The sequence below is a fragment of the Marmota flaviventris genome, chromosome 17, assembly GCF_047511675.1.
Source record: "Marmota flaviventris isolate mMarFla1 chromosome 17, mMarFla1.hap1, whole genome shotgun sequence".
Classification (NCBI taxonomy): Eukaryota; Metazoa; Chordata; class Mammalia; order Rodentia; family Sciuridae; genus Marmota; species Marmota flaviventris.
This window is the reverse complement of record NC_092514.1, coordinates 2467797-2485553: the sequence shown is the minus strand read 5'-3', so window position 1 is coordinate 2485553 and position 17757 is coordinate 2467797. Positions and strand designations below refer to the sequence as shown.

At 43.8% G+C, this 17757-nt stretch overlaps 1 pseudogene; it reads left to right on the top strand.

Annotated features, from left to right (window-relative positions):
- The first annotated feature begins 11787 nt into the window (after positions 1-11787).
- LOC114081944 (AT-rich interactive domain-containing protein 1A pseudogene) lies at positions 11788-16535 on the top strand (annotated as a pseudogene).
- Positions 16536-17757: the final 1222 nt, after the last annotated feature.

Here is a 17757-nt window from a genome sequence, read left to right as displayed (position 1 = left end):
ACACCTGTAATCACAGCTGGTGGGGTGATCCCCCAAAAAAGTTGAATCCATCTGGGATAAATTATGGTATGTTATAAAGGTCCAATTTGATTTTCAAATGAAGCAAATTTGTTCATTGAAAAATCCTCTTCTTTGTATTGAATTGCAATTCTCTTTATTTATTTATGTATTTATTCATGTATTTATTTTAAATATTTTTTAGTTGTAGTTGGACAAAATGCCTTTGTTTTATGTATTTTTATGTGGTGCTGAGGTTTGATCCCAGTGCCTCATATGTGCTAGGCGAGCACTCTACCACTGAGCCACAAACCCAGCCCCTGCAATTCTATTTTTTACTGTGTACATGAACATGTGTCCACACTTGGACATTCACATTTGTATCCACATCTACATTAATATCTTCTCTAAGATCATTTGTTTGTTGCCCATTTTTTTAGGTTTTTAAAATGAGTTGTTTAATTAAATGATCTAATTCAGAAGCCCTCAAGATTTATTATCTATTTTCTGTATTTCAAATGAAATGTAAAAGCATTACTTTCAGTAAAAAGACTCGGTGAAAAACAATAAACTCTAAACATGTTGATCTCATCAAAGTTGAGAGTAGAATAGTGGTTAGGCAAGGTTTAGAAGGGGTAGGGAAGTTGTCAATGGGAATAGTTTTATAGTTAGAAGTAATAATTTCTGGAGTTTTATTGTAAAGTAGAGTGACTAAGCAATAATGTACAAAGAATTGAAGGGAGAATTCTGAAGGTTCTAACTTTAAGAAATGATAAATATTTAAGAATGATTTGTTGATTACCCTGAATCTATGATTATACAATGTATACAAATGTTTAAACATCCTATTATATCAATCAGAAATAAAATAAAACCTAAAAAAATCTCAATTGTTATTTTCTCCAATCTTGCACAACTCTTATAAATTAATTCTCAAATAATTGGCATTTATGCAATAATTAGTCTTCCCATGTAGGAATAAGACTCTGAGGAATTATATAATTAGCTAAGGAACTTAATAATTGCAAGAGTATTGCATCTATGTGACACAGAGAAAATAAATATTACTTTTGTCCTGAATTTAAAGTGAAAATGATGGAATAATTTATACCACATCTGTCACATGCACCTTAAATTATTAGACAGTTTTCCTTCTCTGTGGACTAGGGCAATCTCAGTGGCAAAGTGAGCTTGTAAAGCTTCAGGACAGATTTGTGTCTTGATAAAACCATTTTTTGAAAAAATCTTATATCCATCAAATATAATATAGATAGAACATATCCATTCTATTTGTCTTCATTCTGTTATGCACACTATACTCTCCCTCCCATTTTCTAATATTGATCACTTTAGTTAAACAAGAAAACATTTTATACCATGGAAGTTATTGAATCATTTTGCTGAGGTAAATTTTAGTTTATTCAAGTTTTGAATGTTTGCTTTAGAACTGAAGGAAAAGGCATTGAATAGAAGATTTCAAGAACTTAGCTAGGAACATTGGATGGGCAGTGATGTCAAGCAGAGCTCATTTTTCCTGACTGAGTGCTTCTGGAGAGTCCACAAAGAGGTCAGTACCTTCTTTGGTTTTCATGCTAACTGTCTGAGTCCAGGGCTGCTACAATTTCAGTTCTCAGGGTTCATGTGGCTTTCTAAAACTTATATTGGCAGTAATTTTAGATTTAGTGAAGAAAAAAAAAAGTCAATGAGTGTAGGAACCAGGGAATAGGATGCACTTTCCTTCTGAAAGGGATCTTCATGCTATAAGTGAAAGTTTATCTGTGAAACACTATATTGATATAGTTAGGAAAGTTGATAAGGGCATGCTAACTCAGGTTGTTGAACAGAATAAAACTGAAAAGTAGTGTTATAATCATCAATTATTTAATAAAAATATTTTTAGTTATAGATGTGCACAATACCTTTCTTTTATTTATTTATTTTAATGTGGTGCTGAGGATTAAAACCCTATCACTGAAAACCTCAGCCCCACCAGTTATTTCTTGCAAAAGTTAATTTTGAGCTCATTAAATGAATGAGGTACATTCTAAGTGCCAGGTATTTAGCACTTAACAAGCAAGTTTTTTTCATACATGCGAGGGTGTAAGTGGTTCTTACAGTTGCCTGATTTATAGAAGATGTTAAAATAAATGTCATTATAAAGAAGAGAAAAATAAATGTAAGATCAAAGAAATTTTATCACAGAATATGTGTGTATTGACATTTGTATTTGACTTTCTGCAAATAATAATAAGAGTTAATGTAAAGTGCTTGCCAATTTTTTCTGATCTTCATGCAATAAGTAATGGCCATGTTTATACTAGTAACATGTCATAAAATATCTATAGGTTAGAATAATCTTATGCTTAGTATTTTTCCTAGTGTAATGATTCTGGTAGCACCAGATTCAAACTATAAAGAGCATTGCTTTTCAATAATAGACAATTATGAACAAATTTCCATTAGCCTTTTAAGTTGGTTAATAATCATCTGCTATTTAAAAACATCTAGCTCAGATTTGTGTTTCTGACGTTAACTAGAAAGGTCTGCATACAAATCATTAAGAATTCCTGGGCCATTTTATATATTTTATTAACATAGTATATTTTTTAAAATTACTGTATCATAATCTTACCTGGAATTTAAATTTTAAATTTCAGCTCTTCCTATACACTTAAATTATCCAGCTAAAATATTTTACAGAACATTACCAAGAATATATTCTGATATAAATCATATGTCTTGTTAATTATTCATTAGTAAGCAAATATTACCACAATAATATTATGTAATATTATTTAGAGTGTGAAAGAATATAGAAATATTTTGAATAACATATATTCAAGGCTTGAAAAAATAATTTAGTTATCTATTGGATAGACAAATGGAAATTCAAATAAAATTAGCCTCAAACTTGCCATGTAAATTAGAAATAGTTATACATAATACTGATTTAATTGTCATTTTCTATGAAACATAGTCATGTTATTACATGTCATATTCAATTATAACACTACGAAGTTTGTAATTAGTATGAGCATATCATTAACAAAAATAAATAATACATTATTGCATTTCTGTGAGTGTACAAATCTCCAGTTACTAAAGGCTTTGAAGGGTTTTATAATTTGAACATGTTACTGCAATGTGTTTTTGGGGTCCATTACTAAGAAAATAGATATTTTCTAGATGGCATTGAGAAACATCTCTAAAACTTTGATTAAAGTGTGGAATGCAAGCTGGGCAAAAGAATAAAAACTACCTCAGGCATCAAGAACCACCAGAACTCAAGCACCAAAGCAGCAAATTGTTGAATGAGTGTGGTGAGCCGTTCCTATAGACCGTGGCCGCCATTAGAAGATGGCGCCGGCTTCCACTGTGGTATGTGACAAACAACTCCTTATCTGAGAGAGTTGGCACATGATTTTTCACCACCCTGTGAGAAAGTTCCACGCGGCAGCTTTGCATTGGGGCTTGGGATGCTTTATTAAGGCTGGGAGGGCATCCGGGAGAAGGAGAAGAAGAAAGAATAATAAATATCAAGGGCCCGAATAAACTACTGAGAGAAGATTTCGGAGTTGCGTCTTCCTTGCGGGCAAGGGGTCGCGACAAGTGGTGCCGAGACCCGGGAAATCAGAACTCTCAGTAGTCAGGGGTGGTGCACCGGTTAGTCCCAGGTAAGTGGGATCCGCGACCAAAGCGGGGTTAATCCCAGGTAAGTGGGATCCGCGACCAAAGCGGGGTTAGTCCCTAGTAAATGGGATCCGCGACCAAAGCGGGGCAGCTCCTCTGTAAACACAGAGAGAGCCTTACATTTTATTGCAGCTGCACTGTGTACTTTCGCTTCTACTTTCGCTTTTGTTTTTTGTGCTTCTTTTGTTGTTGTGTCATGGGTGCCACATCTTCAAGTCCGCTTCTCCTGGCCCTAGATGGCCTGTTACGTTCCAAGGGCCTGGAAGTGAAACATAGTACTTTACAGAGATTTTTACAGGAGATAGATATCGCTGCACTATGGTTTGCATTTTCGGGCAGCCTTACTGTGCCTAGTTGGGATAAATTAGGCAAAGATCTTGACTTTGCTTCTGAGCAGGGCATATTAGAGGGTGGGGTGATACCCCTTTGGAACATGGTCCGTAGTTGCCTTACAGATGGTAAATGCCAAGAAGCTGTGAGTGAGGGTCAGGCCGTTCTTGAACAACTACATGAGGAAAAATCTGAAGGATCACATAGTGAAGTGGCAGAGAGTATCAAAAGTAACAGTAGTGAGAAGGCAAAAGAGCCTGAAGATAAAAATAGGAGAAGGCTCTATCCAGACTTGACCGAATTCAAAACATCTGAGGACACAAGCGGCTCAGAGTGTTCTGAGGACCTTGATATATTGTTGCAACAACTACATAAGATAAAAGTAAAAAAGAAGAAAAAGGAGACACAAGGCGCGCATGCCTACTGTAAGAAGGGGGAGGGATCTAATATTGGTCAACAGAATTCTGAGGAGGAGGAGGTTGAAAATTTAGAAGAAGATATGATGCCTGTTGCCCCACCCCCGTATGTGGGGGGGAGCCAAGGTTCCGGGAGATCTTTTCATGCACAAGTTTGGAGGACAGTTAATACAGATATGGGACTTGCGTACCCGGTGTTTCAGGACAATAATAGAGGAAGATATCATGAGCCTTTAGACTTTAAGATAATTAAAACCTTAGCAGAATCTGTCCGCACTTATGGCATAGATGCCGCTTTCACTCTCACTCAAGTGGAGGGACTTACTAGATTTTGCATGACTCCCTCAGATTGGGCTAGTCTGGTGCGCGCTTGTGTCTCCCCAGGCAAATACTTGGACTGGAGAGCATTTATGCTAGAGGGCGCGGTAGAGCAGGCTGCACAAAATCATGCAGCAGGACACCCTGCCTGGGATAAGGATATGCTTTTTATCAAATGCTACTTTGCCCTCCGCAGCAGTCTGTCTCCAATCTCCGTTCCTGTTTCTTTTGGCTAATGTTACATTACAGGGGATGCTTAATTGTTCTAATGTTACTTGCTACTTGTCTGAGTGTTGGAATGGCTCCTGGACTATGGCAGTGATTATGAAAATTCCAACCTTTGTCCCGATCCCAGTTACTGCAGATCCAGAATCCTTTCCTATTGTTGAATTGATTAGAGCCCGTAGAGATTTTGGAATTACGGCAGCTATAGTGACAGCTGTGGCAGTGTCTGCTGCTGCAGCAGTTACAGCTGGAGTAGCCATGGCCAGTCAAGTACAAACTGCTGCCACTATTAATCAAGTTGTTCAACAAACTTCCACTATACTTGAATCCCAAAATTCAATTAATCAACATATTTTGTCAGGGATTTTAGCTGCCAACCAAAGGATAGATTTACTCCAAGCTCAGGTAGAAGAATTGGCTGACTTAGTGCTTTTGGGTTGTGTTGACCAACGTGCACATTTATGTATAACCTCTGTCAGATTTAATGATTCCAGGAATGCCTCCCGCATCATTGGCGAATATTTGGCCGGAAATTGGTCCATGGCAGCGGAAGACATGATCCAGTCTCAACTAACTCAGATTGCTGTCTTGAACAGTACCCGTGTCGAACCAGTGACTTTGGGTCAATTCACCGATTGGATATCTTCTGCTTTTTCCTTCTTCAAAGAGTGGGTGGGAGTAGGCATTTTTGGTGCAATGTGTTGCTTCAGTGTTATACTTTGTTTGTGGTTTCTCTGTCGCCTTAAAACTCGCCATGCACAAGAAAAGGCTATGATCATACAAGCTCTTGCAGCTTTAGAAAATGGCAACTCACCTCAAGTCTGGCTTGCGCATCTTAAACAGTAAACCTTTGTCATGGTCGTTGCACCCCAAGTTATTATAACATTGCACTGGGATCGACATGACTTTCCTTGTTATTCTCTTAGTGTTGGAAAGCCCTTGCACTCTGCTGGTCTTGCTGCCATTGCACGCAGATGGGTTTCCACACTAGTGCTTTACTATCGCTTTAAAGTCCGTGCCTTTCTTTCAGGGTGCTGTCAACTTGTTTGTCATTAATACAGCCACAGTTCAGCCTCAGCTATCCCCCTTCGTCCACCATCGTCACGATACAGGATGCGAGGCAAGGCACTGCACTTGAGTGATCCTTGACGTGGACCTCAAGGAGAGCATGTCCTATTGCATGCGGGTTAGACGCGTCCACGCCCCGCCCCACGAAAAAAGGCGTCGGCTGATATGGCCTCAGATCTGGGGAAGGGCCCTCCTTAGGACTGAGTCATACTATGCAGCCACTTCTGCACAGTGGGATAGGACCTCTACTCTCGCCTGTATTGTTTTATAAAACAGAAGGGGGAACTGTGGTGAGCCGTTCCTATAGACCGTGGCCGCCATTAGAAGATGGCGCCGGCTTCCACTGTGGTATGTGACAAACAACTCCTTATCTGAGAGAGTTGGCACATGATTTTTCACCACCCTGTGAGAAAGTTCCACGCGGCAGCTTTGCATTGGGGCTTGGGATGCTTTATTAAGGCTGGGAGGGCATCCGGGAGAAGGAGAAGAAGAAAGAATAATAAATATCAAGGGCCCGAATAAACTACTGAGAGAAGATTTCGGAGTTGCGTCTTCCTTGCGGGCAAGGGGTCGCGACAAATGAGCACTGCACAGTGCATCGTAGCCATACTAATGATAACCTGGGGGTTCACAGATATCAGGCTGAGGGCAGATTGAATAACAGAGAGTTTACAATTCATGTTCAGAGTGAATTGGACCCTATTAATGGTCTGCCCTCAGAAAATTAATGTGTTTTTAAGGTACATGTACAATATTATCCACATATACCCAAAATGAAAATTGCAATTTGTTAAAACACAAAGACTATGAAAGGCCTGTTACATTTTCCTTTTTTCATTTAATCATTTCATTTAGTTTTCATGGCAATTTCTAGTCACATACTAGCTTACATATTTTTATGTGTTGTCAAAATCTTTTCATCAATTTCAATACTTAAAGTTGAAACTAAATAATTCCATTATTATATTTTAAGAAATTACCACCATGAAGAAAATAGACAGGAGATTCATCTTGTCCTTAGTTTACTTTGCTTTCTTTTTGTATTCTCATGCAGTGCTTTTTATTTATGATCTTGAGAAAGCCAAGGAAATGTGAATTCACCTTTTTGCAAAAAAAAAAAAAAAAACCAGAGAAATGGTATTTATAGAATGTTTAGTTGTTTCCTGGTGGTGTCTTTTTCAAAAGGTATATGGAAATGACATTATAGACAATATCAAGCTACAATTAAATATTTTTCTGTCAAGGAGAGAGGAGATTTCAGAAATATGAATCTGCTCTTCTTTTGGCCTATCTTGAATTCTGGCTCTTACCCACAGCCACCTGTCCCACATAGATCTATGTAAACATCAGTTCCTCACTGGTGGGCCTGAGATCTTTCATTCCAGTCTTTAAATCTAAAGTTTCTTGACAGACGATATTTTAGGAAGACATCTCCTGAGACTTGCTCACAGTGCAATCAGGCATGGCTCGATTTGTATAGGCAAATCTCTGCATTTGCTCTATCATTTCATATGAGAGAATGTGCTCCCAATGAATAGACACATTAAGATTTGCCTTTATAGAAGGTTTATCCATCACTTGTTTAAACATGATATTTATGCATTATTATTTTTGTGGGATAATAAATTCAACATAAAGTATTCATTTCCATTTTAAAATTACAACCTTGGTTTCAGACTTGATAAGGGTATGTAAAATTTTCTCAAGAAAATATTTTATATAGAAGAAATCATGTAATACCTTGAATTTCAAACAAGTTTCACATTCAACTGAACCATCATATGGAATAGAAAATATCTGAAAAGTCCAAAGTACAAAAACTACATGATAAAGGGTCCAGAATACGTAGAAATATTAAACTATTTTTTGTATGAAATACACTTAATGGTCTCTCCAATTTTACAAATTTATTGCTAGCTTATAAAACAAGAACTATTGAATTACATTTACCTTTGCAGATGCAGAAAACACACACAAAAAAATCCAGACAGATATTAAAATATTCCAGCCTTCTCATGAGATGATATTATTTCCACAAACTTTATAAAGCAAAATTAAATTCTTCTCTAATTATAGCTAAGTATATTCACAAATCTTTAAAGATAAATAGAGATTTAAGAAATTTTTAAGAACTTAAGAATACACTTAAGAAAAAGGTCCTGAGTTATTTTAAAAATTTATTTTAATGCTGTTTTGCTTTAGGCTTTACATAATAAATTTGCAAGAGAAAAATAAATGCTTTTTCATATTGATATAATATGTACTTAAGGTTATGCAGCTTAATATGTGTTTCTTTGAGGTGACATATTTCTAACAGTAAAAAATTTTTAAAAATTTAAATACTTTAGTGATTCTGTTTTGGTATGTATTAGGAAAGAAATAAATGTGATGAGCTTATAAGGGATATTATCTCTGAAGATCAAGTTCATATCCATGAAGAAATTACAACTAAAAAAATATGAACTACTTTGTAAAATGTCCAAGTTTCATATAAAACTTTTTTATTCCTTTCTCATTTTCTGGGAGAGGAAGTGATCCAGTATTTGCCTCTTAGGAAAATTGAATTACTAACCAGTAATTACAGTTCTCTGAATGTAATATTCTCAGTGGATTTGTATCAATTGCCTTGGGGCATTTGGGCATATGAGTTCCAGTAATGTAGCTAGATTGTGAAATAAAGAAAATTAAGTTCTCATAGATTATATCTTAAATTGTCTAGTATATTTCTATAGAGCCACTTTGAAATTTTTTCTTTCCAGTAGTCTTGTGAAGTAGATTCAGTTAACCCAAGATGTAGCTCTTTAGAGCACAGAAAGTTTGAAATCCAAATCTAAGATCATAATGTCATTTATGAAGCTAGAAATATCTGTGCATGATGATACAGCACAGATTCACTCTGCCATATTGAGCCTGCAATTCCATTTTCTAAATTATGTAGCAAAGCAATATAAATGGGAGATACTAATCTTTAGAACATTTAAAATACCCTTGCTATCATTGTCTTGTAATTTTAAGCATTTAATTCATTATAACATGCTACATATTAAAGTATGAATTACTAATTAACGTGTGTATTTTAAAATTGAGATAAATGTAGAAATTCAATTACTAGGAGAGTTTAGAAAACATAAGATATTATAATCTAGAATCTAAAGTAAAAATGTTTAAGCATAATTATTATATTTCCAGTTATATGAACAGTAAGAAATATCATTTTAGAACTCTTAAAGATTAAAAATACATATTTCATTGAATCAGGTTTTTGTTTTAGGGCATAATGTAACTAAGGATGAACTAGTATTTTTTTGGAAAATGGAAAGATAAAAATTTTATCTTATATAATATTGATTTTGGGAAATTTTGAAGAAATACTTTAAAAAGCTTAATTTCCTTTAAATTTCAAATGTTTCCTTACTATTGCCAAATCAAAAGATCCTACTTTTCCTTGACTTATATTCAATCAGTAAGGTTAAGTATTATTTTAAAACACATGAGCTTACTTATAAACTAAGAGGTATGAAAATGAAGAAAGCCATTTTTTTAGATATTTGGATGGTAAAAAATTGCTATTATGCAAAGGGATTTTATCTTTTTTTTTCTGGAAGTTGATTCAATTTATTTACATTGTATATCATAAAATTAGCATAGATTTTTTATACATATAATTATCTGGAAATAAATATTGAACTAAGAAAAAATTCATCCTGTAATAAGCATAGTTTGTTACTAATGACACACATAACAGATTTTTTAAAGAGATTGTGTATATATATATATATATATATATATATATATATATATATATATATATATATAGGGGCTCAGGGGCGCGTGGTGGCTTCTTTGTTGGGCCCCTCCCGAGGCGGCGGCCGCCACCTCAGCAGCAGCAGCAGCCCCCCAGCACTGCGAGGCCATGTCCCCCGGGCCCTTGCCCGCGCCCCCATCCTGGGGCCCGCCGCCGTAGTCGCCCCCGGGGTAGCCCTGGTAGCCCCAGGCCGAGCTGGGCGACGTGAGCAGTTGGTTGAGAGTGGGGGTGGCGGTGGGCTGGGGAGTTCCCCCGCCGGCCGCTGAGGGGCCCCGAAGCGCTGCTGAGCGAAGGACGAAGACGACGAAGAGGCGGAGGCGCTGGAGGAGGGAGGCGGCTTGGAGCCGGCGGCCGCCGCGCCGGAGCCCGGAGTGCCACCTCTCGGGGAGCTCAGCGCGTAGGCCTGGGGGGGCGGGGGGTAGGCGCTGCGGTTGGGGTAGTAGGAGTTGTACTGGTGGTTGGGGAAGCCGTGGTCGTGCGAGTTCTGCTGGGGCCCCGCGTAGGGCTCCAGGCCCCCGCCGCCGCCGCTCTGCAGCGCTGCCAGGCCAGGGCTTTGTTGTCCGCCATGTTGTTGGTGGAAGACGGCGGCCGCCGCCGCGGCGACGGCAGACGGGCTCCGGCCGTAGGGTTGCCCGAAGCCGTAGGCTGGGGGGGCAAGGCGGCCGCGGCTGAGTGAGGAGGCGCCCCCACCCCGTCGCTGCTGCCGCCGCCGCCGCCGCCATGCGGCTCCGTGAGGTTATTGTTCAGGGCGGGCCTAGGGCCCGCGTTCCCGTTCCAGTTCTTCAGGTCCGGCTCCGCGCCGGGCCCGCCGCCGCCGCCGCCACCCCCATTGCTCTCGGCCCCGTCCTTCAGCTCCTTTCCCAGCGGCTGCGGCTGCCCCACGGCGGGGCCCTCGCTTTCCTGCCCGGCGGCTGCCTTCATTTCCCCGCGCTCGGCCGCTGCCGCCTCGCCCCCGCCTCCTCCCGCTGCTGCTGCTCGGCTTTCTTCAGCTCCGAGGGCGGCGGCGGCGGGTTGCCCAGGCTGCTGGCGGCGGCGGGGGCGACCTGCGCGGCCATGATCCCCGCTGTCTAGTCCGCGGAGAGACCCGGCCCTGTCTTCATCTTCTCCCCCCCCCTCCTACCCCGGGGCCGAGTCCCCCGGGCTGCCCTCCCCACCCGCACGGGCGGGCCTCGCGGGGCTTCGCTGCTGCGCTGCGCTCGCTCCTCTCCCCCCCGCCCCGCCGGCCTAGGCTCAGGGCTGGCGGCGGCGGAGGAGGAGGAGGAGGAGGCGGCGGCGGAGGAGGCGCCAGCGGCTCAGCTGCTCCCGGCTCTGTAGGCTCGGGACCCTGCTCTCCCGGCTCATTGTATTTAGTTTTTAGTAAAAAAAAAAAAAAAAAAAACTATAGGGCTAAGAAGGGAATATAGCACACGGGTTGAAGGTTTGCATTTTAGAGTTATGCTTTTCTGAGTCTGAATTCTATCTCTGCCTCTCCTACTTAACAAGGAACACAGCTCTCTAGACAATGGTGTTGTAAACCTCAAATACAATAGTGCTTGCAAGGTACTTGGCACTCATAGTTAATTTCAAAGGATAGTTGCTTTTATTATTGCCATAAAATCTAATTTTAATAAAATGAACAACCTACAAACTATTAGACATTTCACACTTTGTACTCTTTTTGACAATAAAATATTTCTAAACCTTTAACTCATACTTGGACCTGGGCAAATACTTACTCAAATTTATGTTGTATTTTCCACTTAACATATTATTCTAGGGTAGTGAAAAAGGCAACCAGGTCTCATGGCAATTACAAACATGTCTACCTAAAAGTCATCTTTGATATTGGAAACTTGAAAGTACTCATTCCTTTAAATAAGAAACACAACCTTTCATTTGAAATACAAGTTATTTTACACTCACAAACATATGGACAAAAGCGTTAGGGAATAATTGGCTCTCCTGCCAGTGTTGCTCAGTCTCGCTCAGGACCACTCTCGCCTGCTGCAGTGCCAGGCAACCAGATGCCACCTCGGCCACCCAGTGGCCAGGCAGACAGCATCATACATCCTTCCATGAACCAATCAAGCATTGCCCAAGATCGAGGTTATATGCAGAGGAACCCCCAGATGCCCCAGTACAGTTCCCCCCAGCCCGGCTCGGCCTTATCTCCGCGTCAGCCTTCTGGAGGACAGATGCACACAGGCATGGGTTCCTACCAGCAAAATTCCATGGGGAGCTATGGTCCCCAAGGGGGTCAGTATGGCCCACAAGGAGGCTACCCCAGGCAGCCAAACTACAATGCCTTGCCCAATGCCAACTATCCCAGTGCAGGCATGGCTGGAAGCATGAACCCCATGGGTGCTGGAGGTCAGATGCATGGGCAACCAGGCATCCCACCTTATGGCACACTTCCTCCAGGGAGAATGAGTCATGCCTCCATGGGCAACAGGCCTTATGGCCCAAATATGGCCAATATGCCACCTCAGGTTGGGTCAGGGATGTGTCCCCCACCAGGGGGCATGAACCGGAAAACTCAAGAATCTGCTGTCGCCATGCATGTTGCTGCCAACTCTATCCAAAACAGGCCACCAGGCTATCCCAATATGAGTCAAGGGGGCATGATGGGAACTGGACCTCCCTATGGACAAGGAATTAATAGTATGGCTGGCATGATCAACCCTCAGGGACCCCCATATCCCATGGGTGGAACCATGGCCAACAATTCAGCAGGGATGGCAGCCAGCCCAGAGATGATGGGTCTTGGGGACGTCAAGTTAATTCCAGCTACCAAAATGAACAATAAGGCAGATGGGACACCCAAGACAGAATCTAAATCCAAGAAGTCCAGTTCTTCTACTACAACTAATGAGAAGATCACCAAGTTGTATGAGCTTGGTGGTGAGCCTGAGAGGAAGATGTGGGTGGACCGTTATCTGGCCTTCACAGAGGAGAAGGCCATGGGCATGACAAATCTGCCAGCTGTGGGTAGGAAACCGCTGGACCTCTATCGCCTCTATGTGTCTGTGAAGGAGATTGGTGGATTGACTCAGGTCAACAAGAACAAAAAATGGCGGGAACTTGCAACCAACCTCAATGTGGGCACATCAAGCAGTGCTGCTAGCTCCTTGAAAAAGCAGTATATCCAGTGTCTCTATGCCTTTGAATGCAAGATTGAGCGGGGAGAAGATCCTCCCCCAGACATCTTTGCAGCTGCTGATTCCAAGAAGTCCCAGCCCAAGATTCAACCCCCCTCTCCTGCGGGATCAGGGTCTATGCAGGGGCCACAGACTCCTCAGTCAACCAGCAGTTCCATGGCAGAAGGAGGAGACCTGAAGCCACCAACTCCAGCATCCACACCACACAGTCAGATCCCCCCCTTGCCAGGCATGAGGAGCAATTCAGTCGAGATCCAGGATACCTTTCCTGATGGAAGTGACCCCACATCCCAGAAACGGAATTCCATGACTCCAAACCCTGGGTATCAGCCCAGTATGAATACCTCTGACATGATGGGGCGCATGTCCTATGAGCCAAATAAGGATCCTTATGGCAGCATGAGGAAAGCTCCAGGGAGTGATCCCTTCATGTCCTCAGGGCAGGGCCCCAATGGCGGTATGGGTGACCCCTACAGCCGAGCTGCAGGCCCTGGGCTCCGAAATGTGGCTATGGGACCACGGCAGCATTACCCCTATGGAGGTCCTTATGACAGAGTGAGGACGGAGCCTGGAATAGGGCCCGAGGGAAATGTGGGCACTGGGGCCCCCCAGCCCAATCTCATGCCTTCTACCCCAGACTCGGGGATGTATTCTCCTAGCCGCTACCCCCTGCAGCAGCAGCAGCAGCAGCAGCAACGACATGATTCCTATGGCAATCAGTTCTCCACCCAAGGCACCCCTTCCGGTAGCCCCTTTCCCAGCCAGCAGACCACAATGTATCAGCAGCAACAGCAGAATTATAAGCGGCCAATGGATGGCACATACGGCCCTCCTGCCAAACGACATGAAGGAGAGATGTACAGCGTGCCATACAACACTGGACAGGGGCAGCCTCAACAGCAGCAGTTGCCCCCCGCCCAGTCTCAGTCTGCCAGCCAGCAACAAGCTGCCCAGCCTTCCCCTCAGCAAGATGTGTACAACCAGTACGGCAATGCCTATCCTGCTACTGCCACTGCTGCTACTGAGCGCCGACCAGCAGGCGGCCCCCAGAACCAATTTCCATTCCAGTTTGGCCGAGACTGAGTCTCTGCACCCCCTGACTCCAATGCCCAGCAGAACATGCCACCGCAAATGATGGGCGGCCCCATACAGGCATCAGCTGAAGTTGCTCAGCAAGGCACCATGTGGCAGGGGCGTAATGACATGACCTATAATTATGCCAACAGGCAGAGCACAGGCTCTGCCCCCCAGGGTCCTGCTTATCATGGTGTGAACTGAACAGATGAAATGCTGCACACGGATCAGAGGGCCAACCATGAAGGCCCTTGGCCTTCCCATGGCACACGCCAGCCTCCGTATGGTCCCTCTGCCCCTGTGCCCACCATGACAAGGCCCCCTCCATCTAACTACCAGCCCCCACCAAGCATGCAGAATCACATTCCTCAGGTATCCAGCCCCGCTCCCCTGCCCCGGCCAATGGAGAACCGTACCTCTCCTAGCAAGTCTCCATTCCTGCACTCTGGGATGAAAATGCAGAAGGCAGGCCCTCCAGTACCTTCCTCCCACATAGCACCTGCCCCTGTGCAGCCCCCCATGATTCGGCGGGATATCACCTTCCCACCTGGCTCTGTTGAAGCTACACAGCCTGTGTTGAAGCAGAGAAGGTGGCTCACAATGAAAGACATTGGAACCCCGGAGGCATGGCGGGTAATGATGTCCCTCAAGTCTGGGCTTCTGGCAGAGAGCACGTGGGCATTAGACACCATTAACATCCTGCTATATGATGACAACAGCATTATGACCTTCAACCTCAGTCAGCTCCCAGGGTTGCTGGAGCTCCTTGTGGAATATTTCCGACGATGCCTGATTGAGATCTTTGGCATTTTAAAGGAGTATGAGGTGGGTGACCCAGGACAGAGAACACTTCTGGATCCTGGGAGATTCAGCAAGGTGTCTAGACCAGCCCCCATGGAGGGGGAAGAAGAAGAAGAACTTCTAGGTCCTAAACTAGAGGAAGAAGAAGAAGAGGAGACAGTTGAAAATGATGAGGAGATGGCCTTTTTAGGCAAGGACAAGCCAGCTCCAGAGAATTGTGAGGAGAAGCTAATCAGTAAGTTTGACAAGCTTCCAGTAAAGATCGTACAGAAGAATGACCCGTTTGTGGTGGACTGCTCAGATAAGCTTGGGCGTGTACAGGAGTTTGACAGTGGCCTGCTGCACTGGCGGATTGGTGGGGGGGACACCACTGAGCATAACCAGACCCACTTTGAGAGCAAGACAGAGCTGCTGCCTTCCCGGCCTCCTGTGCCCTGTCCTGCAGCCCCCCGGAAACATGTCATAACAGTAGAGGGTGTGCCAGGGACGACAGAACAAGAGGGACCCCCACCTGATGGCCCTCCAGAAAAACGGATCACAGCCACTATGGATGACATGTTGTCTACTCGATCTAGCACGCTGACAGAGGAGGGAGCTAAAAGTGCAGAAGCCACCAAGGAAAGCAGCAAATTTCCATTTGGCATTAACCCAGCACAGAGCCACCGGAACATCAAGATCCTAGAGGATGAACCCCACAGTAAGGATGAGACCCCACTGTGTACCCTTCTGGATTGGCAGGATTCCCTTGCCAAGAGCTGTGTCTGTGTATCCAATACCATCCGAAGCCTGTCATTTGTGCCAGGCAATGATTTTGAGATGTCTAAACACCCAGGGCTGCTGCTTATCCTGGGCAAGCTGATCCTGCTGCACCACAAGCACCCAGAACGAAAGCAGGCACCATTAACTTATGAGAAGGAGGAGGAACAGGACCAAGGGGTGAGCTGCAACAAAGTGGAGTGGTGGTGGGACTGCTTGGAGATACTCCGGGAAAATACCTTGGTCACGCTCGCCAACATCTCGGGGCAATTGGACCTCTCCCCATACCCTGAGAGCATTTGCTTGCCTGTCCTGGATGGACTCCTACACTGGGCAGTTTGCCCTTCAGCTGAAGGCCAGGACCCTTTCTCCACCCTGGGCCCCAATGCCGTCCTCTCCCCCCAGAGACTGGTCTTGGAAACCCTCAGCAAACTCAGCATCCAGGACAACAATGTGGACCTGATTCTGGCCACACCCCCCTTCAGCCGCCTGGAGAAGTTGTATAGCACCATGGTGCGCTTCCTCAGTGACCGAAAGAACCCAGTGTGCCGGGAGTTGGCCGTGGTACTGCTGGCCAACCTGGCGCAGGGGGACAGCCTGGCAGCCCGTGCCATTGCAGTGCAGAAGGGCAGCATCGGCAACCTCCTGGGCTTCCTCGAGGACAGCCTTGCTGCCACGCAATTCCAACAGAGCCAGGCCAGCCTCCTCCACATGCAGAACCCACCCTTTGAGCCAACTAGTATGGACATGATGCGGCCGGCTGCTCGCGCGCTGCTTGCCCTGGCCAAGGTGGACGAGAACCACTCCGAGTTCACTCTGTATGAGTCGCGGCTGTTGGACATCTCAGTGTCACCATTGATGAACTCATTGGGTTCACAAGTCATTTGTGATGTACTGTTTTTGATTGGCCAGTCATGACAGCTGTGGGACACCTCCCCCCGCCCCCCCGCCCCCCCCCCCCCCCCTGTGTGTGTGCGTGTGTGGAGAACTTAGAAACTGACTGTTGCCCTTTATTTATGCAAAACCACCTCAGAATCCAGTTTACCCTGTGCTGTCCAGCTTCTTCCTTGGGAAAAAAGTCTCTCTTGTTTTCTCTTTCCTCCCCCACACCCCACTCCTCACGCCCTTCTGTTCCTGTCCTTACCTTACTCCCCCTCAGGATCCCACCCTATTTGAAAAGACAAAGCTCTGCCTACATAGAAGACTTTTTTATTTTAACCAAAGTTACTGTTGTTTACAGTGAGTTTGGGGAAAAAAAAAAACTAACTAAAAATGGCTTCCCCGGTCCTTGCATCAACGGGATGCCACATTTCATAACTGTTTTTAATGGTAAAAAAAAAAAAAAAAAAAAAAGAAAGAAAAAAATACAACAACAAAAAAAAAACCTCTGAAGGACAAAAAAAGGTGACTGCTGAACTGTGTGTGGTTTATCGTTGTACATTCACAATCTCGCAGGAGCCGAGAAGTTCGCAGTTGTGAGCAGACCCTGTTCACTGGAGAGGCCTGTGCAGTAGAGTGTAGACCCTTTCATGTACCGTACTGTACACCTGATACTGTAAACATACTGTAATAATAATGTCTCACATGGAAACGAGAGAAGACGCTGGGTCAGCAGCAAGCTGTAGTTTTTAAAAAATGTTTTTAGTTAAACGTTGAGGAGAAAAAAAAAAAAAGGCTTTTCCCCCAAAGTATCATGTGTTAACCTACAACACCCTGACCTCTTTCTCTCCTCCTTGATTGTATGAATAACCCTGAGATCACCTCTTAGAACTGGTTTTAACCTTTAGCTGCAGCGACTGCGCTGCCATGTGTGTATATATATGACGTTGTACATTGCACATACCCTTGGATCCCCACAGTTTGGTCCCTCTCCCAGCTACCCCTTTATAGTATGACGAGTTAACAAGTTGGTGACCTGCACAAAGCGAGACACAGCTATTTAATCTCTTGCCAGACATCGCCCCTCTTGGTGTGATGCTGTACAGGTCTCTGTAAAAAGTCCTTGCTGTCTCAGCAGCCAATCAACTTATAGTTTATTTTTTTCTGGGTTTTTGTTTTGTTTTGTTTTCTTTCTAATCGAGGTGTGAAAAAGTTCTAGGTTCAGTTGAAATTCCTGATGAAGAAACACAATTGAGATTTT